Below are 14,108 nucleotides of genomic sequence, written 5' to 3'. Positions count from 1 at the left end.
ATTGTCATTTCTACATTCCGAGCAACCTAGGCTTCACTCTAGGGCGCTGCTCCACCAGATCGAATAGTTAGGTCCTTAGATGTCAACGCCAGAAGCATAAAATACGATATAAATACAACAGCTTTTCCATCGTATAAAAGGAATAATTGCAAACAGTGTGAGAGTAATGGTCATTTCTACGATCCGGGCAACCTAGGCTTCACTCTACGGCGTTGTTCCACCAGATCGAATAGTTAGGGCCTAAGAAGTCAACGCCAAAAGCATAAAATACAATATAAATATAACTGTTTTACCATCGTATAAAACGAATAATAGCAACCAGTGTGATAGTTATGGTCATTTCTACGTTCCGGGCAACCTAGTCTTCACTCTAGGGCGTTGCTCCACCAGATCAAACAGTTAGGGCCTTAGAAGTCAGCGCCCGAAGCATAAAATACAAAATAAATAGAACAGTTTTTCCATTGTATAAAACGAATAATTGCTGCCAGTGTAAAAGTTATAGTCATTTCTACGTTCCGGGCAACCTAGGCTTCACCCTAGGGCGTTGTTCCACCTGATGGAATAGTTAGGGCCTAAGAAGTCAACGCCAGAAGCATAAAATACGATATAAATGCAACAGCTTTTCCATCGTATAAAACGAATAATTGCAACCAGTTTGAAAGTGATGGTCATTTCGACGTTCCGGGCAACCTAGGCTTCACCCTGGGTCGTTGTTCCACCAGATCGAATAGTTAGGGCATAAGAAGTCAACGCCAGAAGCATAAAATACGGTATAAATACAACAGCTTTTCCATCGTATAGAACGAATAATTGCAACCAGTATGAAACTTATGGTCATTTCTACGTTCCGGGCAATCTAGGCTTCACTCTAAGGCGTTCTTCCACCACATCGAATAGCTACGGCCTCAGAAGTCAACGCCTGAAGTATAAAATACAATAAAAATACAACCGTCTTTCCACCCTATAACAGGAATAATTGCAACCAGTTTGAAAGTGATGGTCATTTCTCCTTTCCGGGCAACCTAGGCTTCACTCTAGGGCGTTGCTCCAACAGATTGAATAGTTAGGGCCTTAGAAGTCAATGCCCGAAGCATAAAATGCAATAAAAATACAACAGTTTGTCCATCATATAACAGCAATAATTGCAACCAGTTTGAAAGTGATGGTCATTTCTACGTTCCGGGAAACCTCGGCTTCACTCTAGGGCGTTGCTCCACCAGATCGAATAACTAGGGACTTAGAAGTCTACGCCCGAAGCATAAAATATAATACAAATACAACAATTTTTCCATCGTATAAAACGAATAATTGCAACCAGTACGAAAGTTATGGTCATTTCTACTTTCCGGGCAACCTAGGCTTCACCCTAGGGCGTTGCTTCAACAGATTGTATAGTTAGTGCCTTAGAAGTCAACACCCGATGCATAAAATACAAAATAAATAGAACAGTTTATCCATCGTATAAAACGAATAATTGCTACCGGTGTGAAAGTTATGGTCATTTCTACGTTCCGGGCAACGTAGGCTTCACTCTAGGGCGTTGTTCCACCAGATCGAACGCTTAGGGCCTAAGAAGGCACCGCCAGAAGCATAAAATACAATATAAATATAACAGTTTTTCCATCGTATAAAACGAATAATAGCAATCAGTGTGAAAGTTATGGTCATTTCTAAGTTCCGGGCAACCTAGTCTTCACCCTAGGGCGTTGCTCTAACAGATTGAATAGTTAGGGCCTTAGAAGTCAACGCCCGACGCATAAAATGCAATAAAAATGCAACAGTTTTTCCATCGTATAAAAGGATTAATTGCAACCAGTTTGAAAGTGATGGTCATTTCTACGTTCCGGGCAACATAGGAATCACTCTAGGGCGTTGTTCCACCAGATCGAACGCTTAGGACCTAAGAAGTCAACGCCAGAAGCATAAAATACGGTATAAATACAACAGCTTTTCCATCGTATAGAACGAATAATTGCAACCAGTATGAAACTTATGGTCATTTCTACGTTCCGGGCAATCTAGGCTTCACTCTATGGCGTTCTTCCACCACATCGAATAGCTACGGCCTCAGAAGTCAACGCCTGAAGTATAAAATACAATAAAAATACAACCGTCTTTCCATCCTATAACAGGAATAATTGCAACCAGTTTGAAAGTGATGGGCATTTCTCCTTTCCGGGCAACCTAGGCTTCACTCTAGGGCGTTCCTCCACCAGATCGAATAGCTAGGGCCTTAGACGTCAACGCCCGAAGCATAAAATACAAAATAAATAGTACAGTTTTTCCATCGTAGAAAACGAATAATTGCAACCTGTGTGAAGGTTATGGTCATATCTACGTTCCGGGCAACCTTGGCTTCACTGTAGGCTGTTGCTCCACCAGATCGAATAGGTAGGGCCATAGAAGTCTACGCCCGAAGCATAAAATACAATAAATATGCAAAAGTTTTTCCATCGTATATCAGGAATAATTGCAACCGGTGTGAAAGTGATGGTCATTTCTACGTTCCGGGCAACGTAGGAATCACTCTAGGGCGTTGTTCCACCAGATCGAACGCTTAGGGCCTAAGAAGGCACCGCCAGAAGCATAAAATACAATATAAATGTAACAGTTTTTCCATCGTATAAAACGAATAATTGCAACCAGTATGAAAGTTATGGTCATTTCTACTTTCCGGGCAACCTAGGCTTCACCCTAGGGCGTTGCTTCAACAGATTGAATAGTTAGTGCCTTAGAAGTCAACACCCGATGCATAAAATACAAAACAAATAGAACAGTTCTTCCATCATATAACAGGAATAATTGCAGCCAGTTTGAAAGTGATGGTCGTTTCTACGTTCCGGGAAGCCTCGGCTTCACTCTAGGGCGTTGCTCCACCAGATCGAATAACTAGGGCCTTAGAAGTCTACGCCCGAAGCATAAAATATAATACAAATACAACAATTTTTCCATCGTATAAAACGAATAATTGCAACCAGTACGAAAGTTATGGTCATTTCTACTTTCCGGGCAACCTAGGCTTCACCCTAGGGCGTTGCTTCAACAGATTGTATAGTTAGTGCCTTAGAAGTCAACACCCGATGCATAAAATACAAAATAAATAGAACAGTTTTTCCATCGTATAAAACGAATAATTGCTACCGGTGTGAAAGTTATGGTCATTTCTACGTTCTGGGCAACGTAGGCTTCACTCTAGGGCGTTGCTCCACCAGATCGAATAACTAGGGCCTTAGAAGTCTACGCCCGAAGCATAAAATATAATACAAATACAACAATTTTTCCATCGTATAAAACGAATAATTGCAACCAGTACGAAAGTTATGGTCATTTCTACTTTCCGGGCAACCTAGGCTTCACCCTAGGGCGTTGCTTCAACAGATTGTATAGTTAGTGCCTTAGAAGTCAACACCCGATGCATAAAATACAAAGTAAATAGAACAGTTTTTCCATCGTATAAAACGAATAATTGCTACCGGTGTGAAAGTTATGGTCATTTCTACGTTCTGGGCAACGTAGGCTTCACCCTAGGCCGTTGTTCCACCAGATCGAATAGTTAGGGCATAAGAAGTCAACGCCAGAAGCATAAAATACGGTATATATACAACAGCTTTTCCATCGAATAGAACGAATAATTGCAACCAGTATGAAACTTATGGTCATTTCTACGTTCCGGGCAATCTAGGCTTAACACTATGGCGTTCTTCCACCACATCGAATAGCTACGGCCTCAGAAGTCAACGCCTGATGTATAAAATACAATAAAAATACAACCGTCTTTCCATCCTATAACAGGAATAATTGCAACCAGTTTGAAAGTGATGGTCATTTCTCCTTTCCGGGCAACCTAGGCTTCACTCTAGGGCGTTCCTCCACCAGATCGAATAGCTAGGGCCTTAGACGTCAACGCCCGAAGCATAAAATACAAAATAAATAGTACAGTTTTTCCATCGTAGAAAACGAATAATTGCAACCTGTGTGAAGGTTATGGTCATATCTACGTTCCGGGCAACCTTGGCTTCACTGTAGGCTGTTGCTCCACCAGATCGAATAGGTAGGGCCATAGAAGTCTACGCCCGAAGCATAAAATACAATAAATATGCAAAAGTTTTTCCATCGTATATCAGGAATAATTGCAAGCGGTGTGAAAGTGATGGTCATTTCTACGTTCCGGGCAACGTAGGAATCACTCTAGGGCGTTGCTCCAACAGATCGAATAGTTAGGTCCTTAGATGTCAACGCCAGAAGCATAAAATACGATATAAATACAACAGCTTTTCCATCGTATAAAAGGAATAATTGCAACCATTTTGAAAGTGATGTTCATTTCTACGTTCCGGGCAACCTAGGCTTCACTCTAGGGCGTTGCTCCACCAGATCGAATAGTTAGGGCCTAAGAAGTGAACGCCAGAAGCATAAAATACAATATAAATACAACAGTTTTTCCATCATACAAAACGAATAATTGCAACCAGTATGAAAGCTATGGTCATTTCCACTTTACGGGCAACCTAGGCTACACCCTAGGGCGTTGCTCTTACAGATTGAATAGTTAGGGCCTTAGAAGTTAATGCCCGAAGCATATAATGCAATAAAAATACAACAGTTTTTCCATCATATAACAGGAATATTTGCAACCAGTCTGAAAGTGATGGCAATTGCTGCGTTCCGGGCAACTTAGGCTTCACTCTAGAGCGTTGCTCCACCAGATCGAATAGTTACGGCCTAAGAAGTCAACGCCAGAAGCATAAAATACGATATAAATACAACAGCTTTTCCATCGTATAAAACGAATAATTGCAACCAGTGTGAAAGTAATGGCCATTTCTACGTTCCGAGCACCCTAGGCGTCACTCTAGGGCGTTGCTCCACCACATATAATAGCTACGGCCTTAGAAGTCAACGCCAGAGGCATAAAATACAATATAAATACAACAGCTTTTCCATCGTATAAAACGAATGATTGCAACCAGTGTGAAAGTAATGGTCATTTCTACATTCCGAGCAACCTAGGCTTCACTCTAGGGCGCTACTCCACCAGATCGAATAGTTAGGTCCTTAGATGTCAACGCCAGAAGCATAAAATACGATATAAATACAACAGCTTTTCCATCGTATAAAAGGAATAATTGCAACCATTTTGAAAGTGATGTTCATTTCTACGTTCCGGGCAACCTAGGCTTCACTCTAGGGCGTTGCTCCACCAGATCGAATAGTTAGGGCCTAAGAAGTGAACGCCAGAAGCATAAAATACAATATAAATACAACAGTTTTTCCATCATACAAAACGAATAATTGCAACCAGTATGAAAGCTATGGTCATTTCCACTTTACGGGCAACCTAGGCTACACCCTAGGGCGTTGCTCTTACAGATTGAATAGTTAGGGCCTTAGAAGTTAATGCCCGAAGCATATAATGCAATAAAAATACAACAGTTTTTCCATCATATAACAGGAATATTTGCAACCAGTCTGAAAGTGATGGCAATTGCTACGTTCCGGGCAACTTAGGCTTCACTCTAGGGCGTTGCTCCACCAGATCGAATAGTTAGAGCCTTAGAAGACAACGCCAGAAGCATAAAATACAATATAAATAAAACAGTTTTTCCATCGTATAAAACGAATAATTGGTACCAGTATGGAAGTGATGGTCATTTCTACGTTCCGGGCTACCTAGGGCTCACTCTCGGTCGTTGTTCCACCAGATCGAATTGTTAGGGCCTAAGAAGTGAACGCCAGAAGCATAAAATACAATATAAATATAACAGTTTTTCCATCGTATAAAACGAATAATAGAAACCAGTGTGAAAGTTATGGTCACTTCTACGTTCCGGGCAACCTATGCTTCACTCTAAGGCGTTGCTCCACCAGATCAAACAGTTAGGGCTCTAGAAGTCAACGCCCGAAGAATAAAATACATAATAAATAGAACAGTTTTTCCATTGTATAAAAGGATTAATTGCAACCAGTTTGAAAGTGATGGTCATTTCTACGTTCGGGGAAACCTAGGCTTCACTCTAGGGCGTTGCTCCAGCAGGTCGAATAGTTAGGGCCTTAGAAGTCAACGCCAGAAACATAAAATACAAATAAGTACAACAGTTTTTCCATCGTATAAAATGAATAATTGCAAACATTGCGAAAGTAATGGTCATTCCACGTTCCGGGCAACCTAGGCGTCACTCTAGTGCGTTGCTCCACCACATCTAATAGCTACGGCCTTAGACGTCAACGACAGAAGCATAAAATACAATAAAGATGCAACAGCTTTTCCATCGTATAAAACGAATAGTTGCACCCAGTGTGAAAGTTATTGTCATTTCTACATTCCGAGCAACCTAGGCTTCACTCTAGGGCGCTGCTCCACCAGATCGAATAGTTAGGTCCTTAGATGTCAACGCCAGAAGCATAAAATACGATATAAATACAACAGCTTTTCCATCGTATAAAAGGAATAATTGCAAACAGTGTGAGAGTAATGGTCATTTCTACGATCCGGGCAACCTAGGCTTCACTCTACGGCGTTGTTCCACCAGATCGAATAGTTAGGGCCTAAGAAGTCAACGCCAAAAGCATAAAATACAATATAAATATAACTGTTTTACCATCGTATAAAACGAATAATAGCAACCAGTGTGATAGTTATGGTCATTTCTACGTTCCGGGCAACCTAGTCTTCACTCTAGGGCGTTGCTCCACCAGATCAAACAGTTAGGGCCTTAGAAGTCAGCGCCCGAAGCATAAAATACAAAATAAATAGAACAGTTTTTCCATTGTATAAAACGAATAATTGCTGCCAGTGTAAAAGTTATAGTCATTTCTACGTTCCGGGCAACCTAGGCTTCACCCTAGGGCGTTGTTCCACCTGATGGAATAGTTAGGGCCTAAGAAGTCAACGCCAGAAGCATAAAATACGATATAAATGCAACAGCTTTTCCATCGTATAAAACGAATAATTGCAACCAGTTTGAAAGTGATGGTCATTTCGACGTTCCGGGCAACCTAGGCTTCACCCTGGGTCGTTGTTCCACCAGATCGAATAGTTAGGGCATAAGAAGTCAACGCCAGAAGCATAAAATACGGTATAAATACAACAGCTTTTCCATCGTATAGAACGAATAATTGCAACCAGTATGAAACTTATGGTCATTTCTACGTTCCGGGCAATCTAGGCTTCACTCTAAGGCGTTCTTCCACCACATCGAATAGCTACGGCCTCAGAAGTCAACGCCTGAAGTATAAAATACAATAAAAATACAACCGTCTTTCCACCCTATAACAGGAATAATTGCAACCAGTTTGAAAGTGATGGTCATTTCTCCTTTCCGGGCAACCTAGGCTTCACTCTAGGGCGTTGCTCCAACAGATTGAATAGTTAGGGCCTTAGAAGTCAATGCCCGAAGCATAAAATGCAATAAAAATACAACAGTTTGTCCATCATATAACAGCAATAATTGCAACCAGTTTGAAAGTGATGGTCATTTCTACGTTCCGGGAAACCTCGGCTTCACTCTAGGGCGTTGCTCCACCAGATCGAATAACTAGGGACTTAGAAGTCTACGCCCGAAGCATAAAATATAATACAAATACAACAATTTTTCCATCGTATAAAACGAATAATTGCAACCAGTACGAAAGTTATGGTCATTTCTACTTTCCGGGCAACCTAGGCTTCACCCTAGGGCGTTGCTTCAACAGATTGTATAGTTAGTGCCTTAGAAGTCAACACCCGATGCATAAAATACAAAATAAATAGAACAGTTTATCCATCGTATAAAACGAATAATTGCTACCGGTGTGAAAGTTATGGTCATTTCTACGTTCCGGGCAACGTAGGCTTCACTCTAGGGCGTTGTTCCACCAGATCGAACGCTTAGGGCCTAAGAAGGCACCGCCAGAAGCATAAAATACAATATAAATATAACAGTTTTTCCATCGTATAAAACGAATAATAGCAATCAGTGTGAAAGTTATGGTCATTTCTAAGTTCCGGGCAACCTAGTCTTCACCCTAGGGCGTTGCTCTAACAGATTGAATAGTTAGGGCCTTAGAAGTCAACGCCCGACGCATAAAATGCAATAAAAATGCAACAGTTTTTCCATCGTATAAAAGGATTAATTGCAACCAGTTTGAAAGTGATGGTCATTTCTACGTTCCGGGCAACATAGGAATCACTCTAGGGCGTTGTTCCACCAGATCGAACGCTTAGGGCCTAAGAAGTCAACGCCAGAAGCATAAAATACGGTATAAATACAACAGCTTTTCCATCGTATAGAACGAATAATTGCAACCAGTATGAAACTTATGGTCATTTCTACGTTCCGGGCAATCTAGGCTTCACTCTATGGCGTTCTTCCACCACATCGAATAGCTACGGCCTCAGAAGTCAACGCCTGAAGTATAAAATACAATAAAAATACAACCGTCTTTCCATCCTATAACAGGAATAATTGCAACCAGTTTGAAAGTGATGGGCATTTCTCCTTTCCGGGCAACCTAGGCTTCACTCTAGGGCGTTCCTCCACCAGATCGAATAGCTAGGGCCTTAGACGTCAACGCCCGAAGCATAAAATACAAAATAAATAGTACAGTTTTTCCATCGTAGAAAACGAATAATTGCAACCTGTGTGAAGGTTATGGTCATATCTACGTTCCGGGCAACCTTGGCTTCACTGTAGGCTGTTGCTCCACCAGATCGAATAGGTAGGGCCATAGAAGTCTACGCCCGAAGCATAAAATACAATAAATATGCAAAAGTTTTTCCATCGTATATCAGGAATAATTGCAACCGGTGTGAAAGTGATGGTCATTTCTACGTTCCGGGCAACGTAGGAATCACTCTAGGGCGTTGTTCCACCAGATCGAACGCTTAGGGCCTAAGAAGGCACCGCCAGAAGCATAAAATACAATATAAATGTAACAGTTTTTCCATCGTATAAAACGAATAATTGCAACCAGTATGAAAGTTATGGTCATTTCTACTTTCCGGGCAACCTAGGCTTCACCCTAGGGCGTTGCTTCAACAGATTGAATAGTTAGTGCCTTAGAAGTCAACACCCGATGCATAAAATACAAAACAAATAGAACAGTTCTTCCATCATATAACAGGAATAATTGCAGCCAGTTTGAAAGTGATGGTCGTTTCTACGTTCCGGGAAGCCTCGGCTTCACTCTAGGGCGTTGCTCCACCAGATCGAATAACTAGGGCCTTAGAAGTCTACGCCCGAAGCATAAAATATAATACAAATACAACAATTTTTCCATCGTATAAAACGAATAATTGCAACCAGTACGAAAGTTATGGTCATTTCTACTTTCCGGGCAACCTAGGCTTCACCCTAGGGCGTTGCTTCAACAGATTGTATAGTTAGTGCCTTAGAAGTCAACACCCGATGCATAAAATACAAAATAAATAGAACAGTTTTTCCATCGTATAAAACGAATAATTGCTACCGGTGTGAAAGTTATGGTCATTTCTACGTTCTGGGCAACGTAGGCTTCACTCTAGGGCGTTGCTCCACCAGATCGAATAACTAGGGCCTTAGAAGTCTACGCCCGAAGCATAAAATATAATACAAATACAACAATTTTTCCATCGTATAAAACGAATAATTGCAACCAGTACGAAAGTTATGGTCATTTCTACTTTCCGGGCAACCTAGGCTTCACCCTAGGGCGTTGCTTCAACAGATTGTATAGTTAGTGCCTTAGAAGTCAACACCCGATGCATAAAATACAAAGTAAATAGAACAGTTTTTCCATCGTATAAAACGAATAATTGCTACCGGTGTGAAAGTTATGGTCATTTCTACGTTCTGGGCAACGTAGGCTTCACCCTAGGCCGTTGTTCCACCAGATCGAATAGTTAGGGCATAAGAAGTCAACGCCAGAAGCATAAAATACGGTATATATACAACAGCTTTTCCATCGAATAGAACGAATAATTGCAACCAGTATGAAACTTATGGTCATTTCTACGTTCCGGGCAATCTAGGCTTAACACTATGGCGTTCTTCCACCACATCGAATAGCTACGGCCTCAGAAGTCAACGCCTGAAGTATAAAATACAATAAAAATACAACCGTCTTTCCATCCTATAACAGGAATAATTGCAACCAGTTTGAAAGTGATGGTCATTTCTCCTTTCCGGGCAACCTAGGCTTCACTCTAGGGCGTTCCTCCACCAGATCGAATAGCTAGGGCCTTAGACGTCAACGCCCGAAGCATAAAATACAAAATAAATAGTACAGTTTTTCCATCGTAGAAAACGAATAATTGCAACCTGTGTGAAGGTTATGGTCATATCTACGTTCCGGGCAACCTTGGCTTCACTGTAGGCTGTTGCTCCACCAGATCGAATAGGTAGGGCCATAGAAGTCTACGCCCGAAGCATAAAATACAATAAATATGCAAAAGTTTTTCCATCGTATATCAGGAATAATTGCAAGCGGTGTGAAAGTGATGGTCATTTCTACGTTCCGGGCAACGTAGGAATCACTCTAGGGCGTTGTTCCACCAGATCGAACGCTTAGGGCCTAAGAAGGCACCGCCAGAAGCATAAAATACAATATAAATATAACAGTTTTTCCATCGTATAAAACGAATAATAGCAATCAGTGTGTAAGTTATGGTCATTTCTAAGTTCCGGGCAACCTAGGCTTCACCCTAGGGCGTTGCTCCAACAGATTGAATAGTTAGGGCCTTAGAAGTCATCGCCCGACGCATAAAATTCAATAGAAATGCAACAGTTTTTCCATCGTATAAAAGGATTAATTGCAACCAGTTTGAAAGTGATGGTCATTTCTACGTTCCGGGCAACCTAGGCTTCACCCTAGGCCGTTGTTCCACCAGATCGAATAGTTAGGGCATAAGAAGTCAACGCCAGAAGCATAAAATACGGTATAAATACAACAGCTTTTCCATCGTATAGAACGAATAATTGCAACCAGTATGAAACTTATGGTCATTTCTACGTTCCGGGCAATCTAGGCTTCACTCTATGGCGTTCTTCCACCACATCGAATAGCTACGGCCTCAGAAGTCAACGCCTGAAGTATAAAATACAATAAAAATACAACCGTCTTTCCATCCTATAACAGGAATAATTGCAACCAGTTTGAAAGTGATGGTCATTTCTACGTTCCGGGCAACGTAGGAATCACTCTAGGGCGTTGTTCCACCAGATCGAACGCTTAGGGCCTAAGAAGGCACCGCCAGAAGCATAAAATACAATATAAATGTAACAGTTTTTCCATCGTATAAAACGAATAATTGCAACCAGTATGAAAGTTATGGTCATTTCTACTTTCCGGGCAACCTAGGCTTCACCCTAGGGCGTTGCTTCAACAGATTGAATAGTTAGTGCCTTAGAAGTCAACACCCGATGCATAAAATACAAAACAAATAGAACAGTTCTTCCATCATATAACAGGAATAATTGCAGCCAGTTTGAAAGTGATGGTCGTTTCTACGTTCCGGGAAGCCTCGGCTTCACTCTAGGGCGTTGCTCCACCAGATCGAATAACCAGGGCCTTAGAAGTCTACGCCCGAAGCATAAAATATAATACAAATACAACAATTTTTCCATCGTATAAAACGAATAATTGCAACCAGTACGAAAGTTATGGTCATTTCTACTTTCCGGGCAACCTAGGCTTCACCCTAGGGCGTTGCTTCAACAGATTGTATAGTTAGTGCCTTAGAAGTCAACACCCGATGCATAAAATACAAAATAAATAGAACAGTTTTTCCATCGTATAAAACGAATAATTGCTACCGGTGTGAAAGTTATGGTCATTTCTACGTTCTGGGCAACGTAGGCTTCACTCTAGGGCGTTGCTCCACCAGATCGAATAACTAGGGCCTTAGAAGTCTACGCCCGAAGCATAAAATATAATACAAATACAACAATTTTTCCATCGTATAAAACGAATAATTGCAACCAGTACGAAAGTTATGGTCATTTCTACTTTCCGGGCAACCTAGGCTTCACCCTAGGGCGTTGCTTCAACAGATTGTATAGTTAGTGCCTTAGAAGTCAACACCCGATGCATAAAATACAAAGTAAATAGAACAGTTTTTCCATCGTATAAAACGAATAATTGCTACCGGTGTGAAAGTTATGGTCATTTCTACGTTCTGGGCAGCGTAGGCTTCACCCTAGGCCGTTGTTCCACCAGATCGAATAGTTAGGGCATAAGAAGTCAACGCCAGAAGCATAAAATACGGTATATATACAACAGCTTTTCCATCGAATAGAACGAATAATTGCAACCAGTATGAAACTTATGGTCATTTCTACGTTCCGGGCAATCTAGGCTTCACTCTATGGCGTTCTTCCACCACATCGAATAGCTACGGCCTCAGAAGTCAACGCCTGAAGTATAAAATACAATAAAAATACAACCGTCTTTCCATCCTATAACAGGAATAATTGCAACCAGTTTGAAAGTGATGGTCATTTCTCCTTTCCGAGCAACCTAGGCTTCACTCTAGGGCGTTCCTCCACCAGATCGAGTAGCTAGGGCCTTAGACGTCAACGCCCGAAGCATAAAATACAAAATAAATAGTACAGTTTTTCCATCGTAGAAAACGAATAATTGCAACCTGTGTGAAGGTTATGGTCATATCTACGTTCCGGGCAACCTTGGCTTCACTGTAGGCTGTTGCTCCACCAGATCGAATAGGTAGGGCCATAGAAGTCTACGCCCGAAGCATAAAATACAATAAATATGCAAAAGTTTTTCCATCGTATATCAGGAATAATTGCAAGCGGTGTGAAAGTGATGGTCATTTCTACGTTCCGGGCAACGTAGGAATCACTCTAGGGCGTTGTTCCACCAGATCGAACGCTTAGGGCCTAAAAAGGCACCGCCAGAAGCATAAAATACAATATAAATATAACAGTTTTTCCATCGTATAAAACGAATAATAGCAATCAGTGTGTAAGTTATGGTCATTTCTAAGTTCCGGGCAACCTAGGCTTCACCCTAGGGCGTTGCTCCAACAGATTGAATAGTTAGGGCCTTAGAAGTCATCGCCCGACGCATAAAATTCAATAGAAATGCAACAGTTTTTCCATCGTATAAAAGGATTAATTGCAACCAGTTTGAAAGTGATGGTCATTTCTACGTTCCGGGCAACCTAGGCTTCACCCTAGGCCGTTGTTCCACCAGATCGAATAGTTAGGGAATAAGAAGTCAACGCCAGAAGCATAAAATACGGTATAAATACAACAGCTTTTCCATCGTATAGAACGAATAATTGCAACCAGTATGAAACTTATGGTCATTTCTACGTTCCGGGCAATCTAGGCTTCACTCTATGGCGTTCTTGCACCACATCGAATAGCTACGGCCTCAGAAGTCAACGCCTGAAGTATAAAATACAATAAAAATACAACCGTCTTTCCATCCTATAACAGGAATAATTGCAACCAGTTTGAAAGCGATGGTCATTTCTTCTTTCCGGGCAACCTAGGCTTCACTCTAGGGCGTTCCTCCACTAGATCGAATAGCTAGGGCCTTAGAAGTCAACGCCAGAAGCATAAAATACAATATAAATACAACAGTTTATCCATTGTATAAAACGAATAATTGCAACCAGTATGAAACTTATGGTCGTTTCTACTTTCCGAGCAATCTAGGCTTCACCCTAGGGCGTCGCTCCAACAGATTGAATAGTTAGGGCCTTAGAAGTCAACGCCCGACGCATAAAATGCAATAAAAATGCAACAGTTTTTCCATCGTATAAAAGGATTAATTGCAACCAGTTTGAAAGTGATGGTCATTTCTACGTTCCGGGCAACCTAGACTTCACCCTAGGGCGTTGTTCCACCAGATGGAATAGTTAGGGCATAAGAAGTCAACGCAAGAAGCATAAAATACAAAATAAATAGAACAGTTTTTCCATCGTATAAAACGAGTAATTGCTACCGGTGTGAAAGCTATGGTCATTTCTACGTTCCGTTCAACCTGGGCTTCACGACAGGGCGTTGTTCCACCAGATCGAATAGTTAGGGCCTAAGGAGTGAACGCCAGCAGCATAAAATACAATATAAATACAACAGTTTTTCCATCATATAAAACGAATAATTATAACCAGTATGAAAGTT

The sequence above is a fragment of the Calliopsis andreniformis genome, unplaced genomic scaffold, assembly GCF_051401765.1.
Source record: "Calliopsis andreniformis isolate RMS-2024a unplaced genomic scaffold, iyCalAndr_principal scaffold0014, whole genome shotgun sequence".
Lineage (NCBI taxonomy): Eukaryota > Metazoa > Arthropoda > Insecta > Hymenoptera > Andrenidae > Calliopsis > Calliopsis andreniformis.
The sequence above is the reverse complement of the archived record's forward strand: the minus strand, read 5'-3'. Positions refer to the sequence as shown.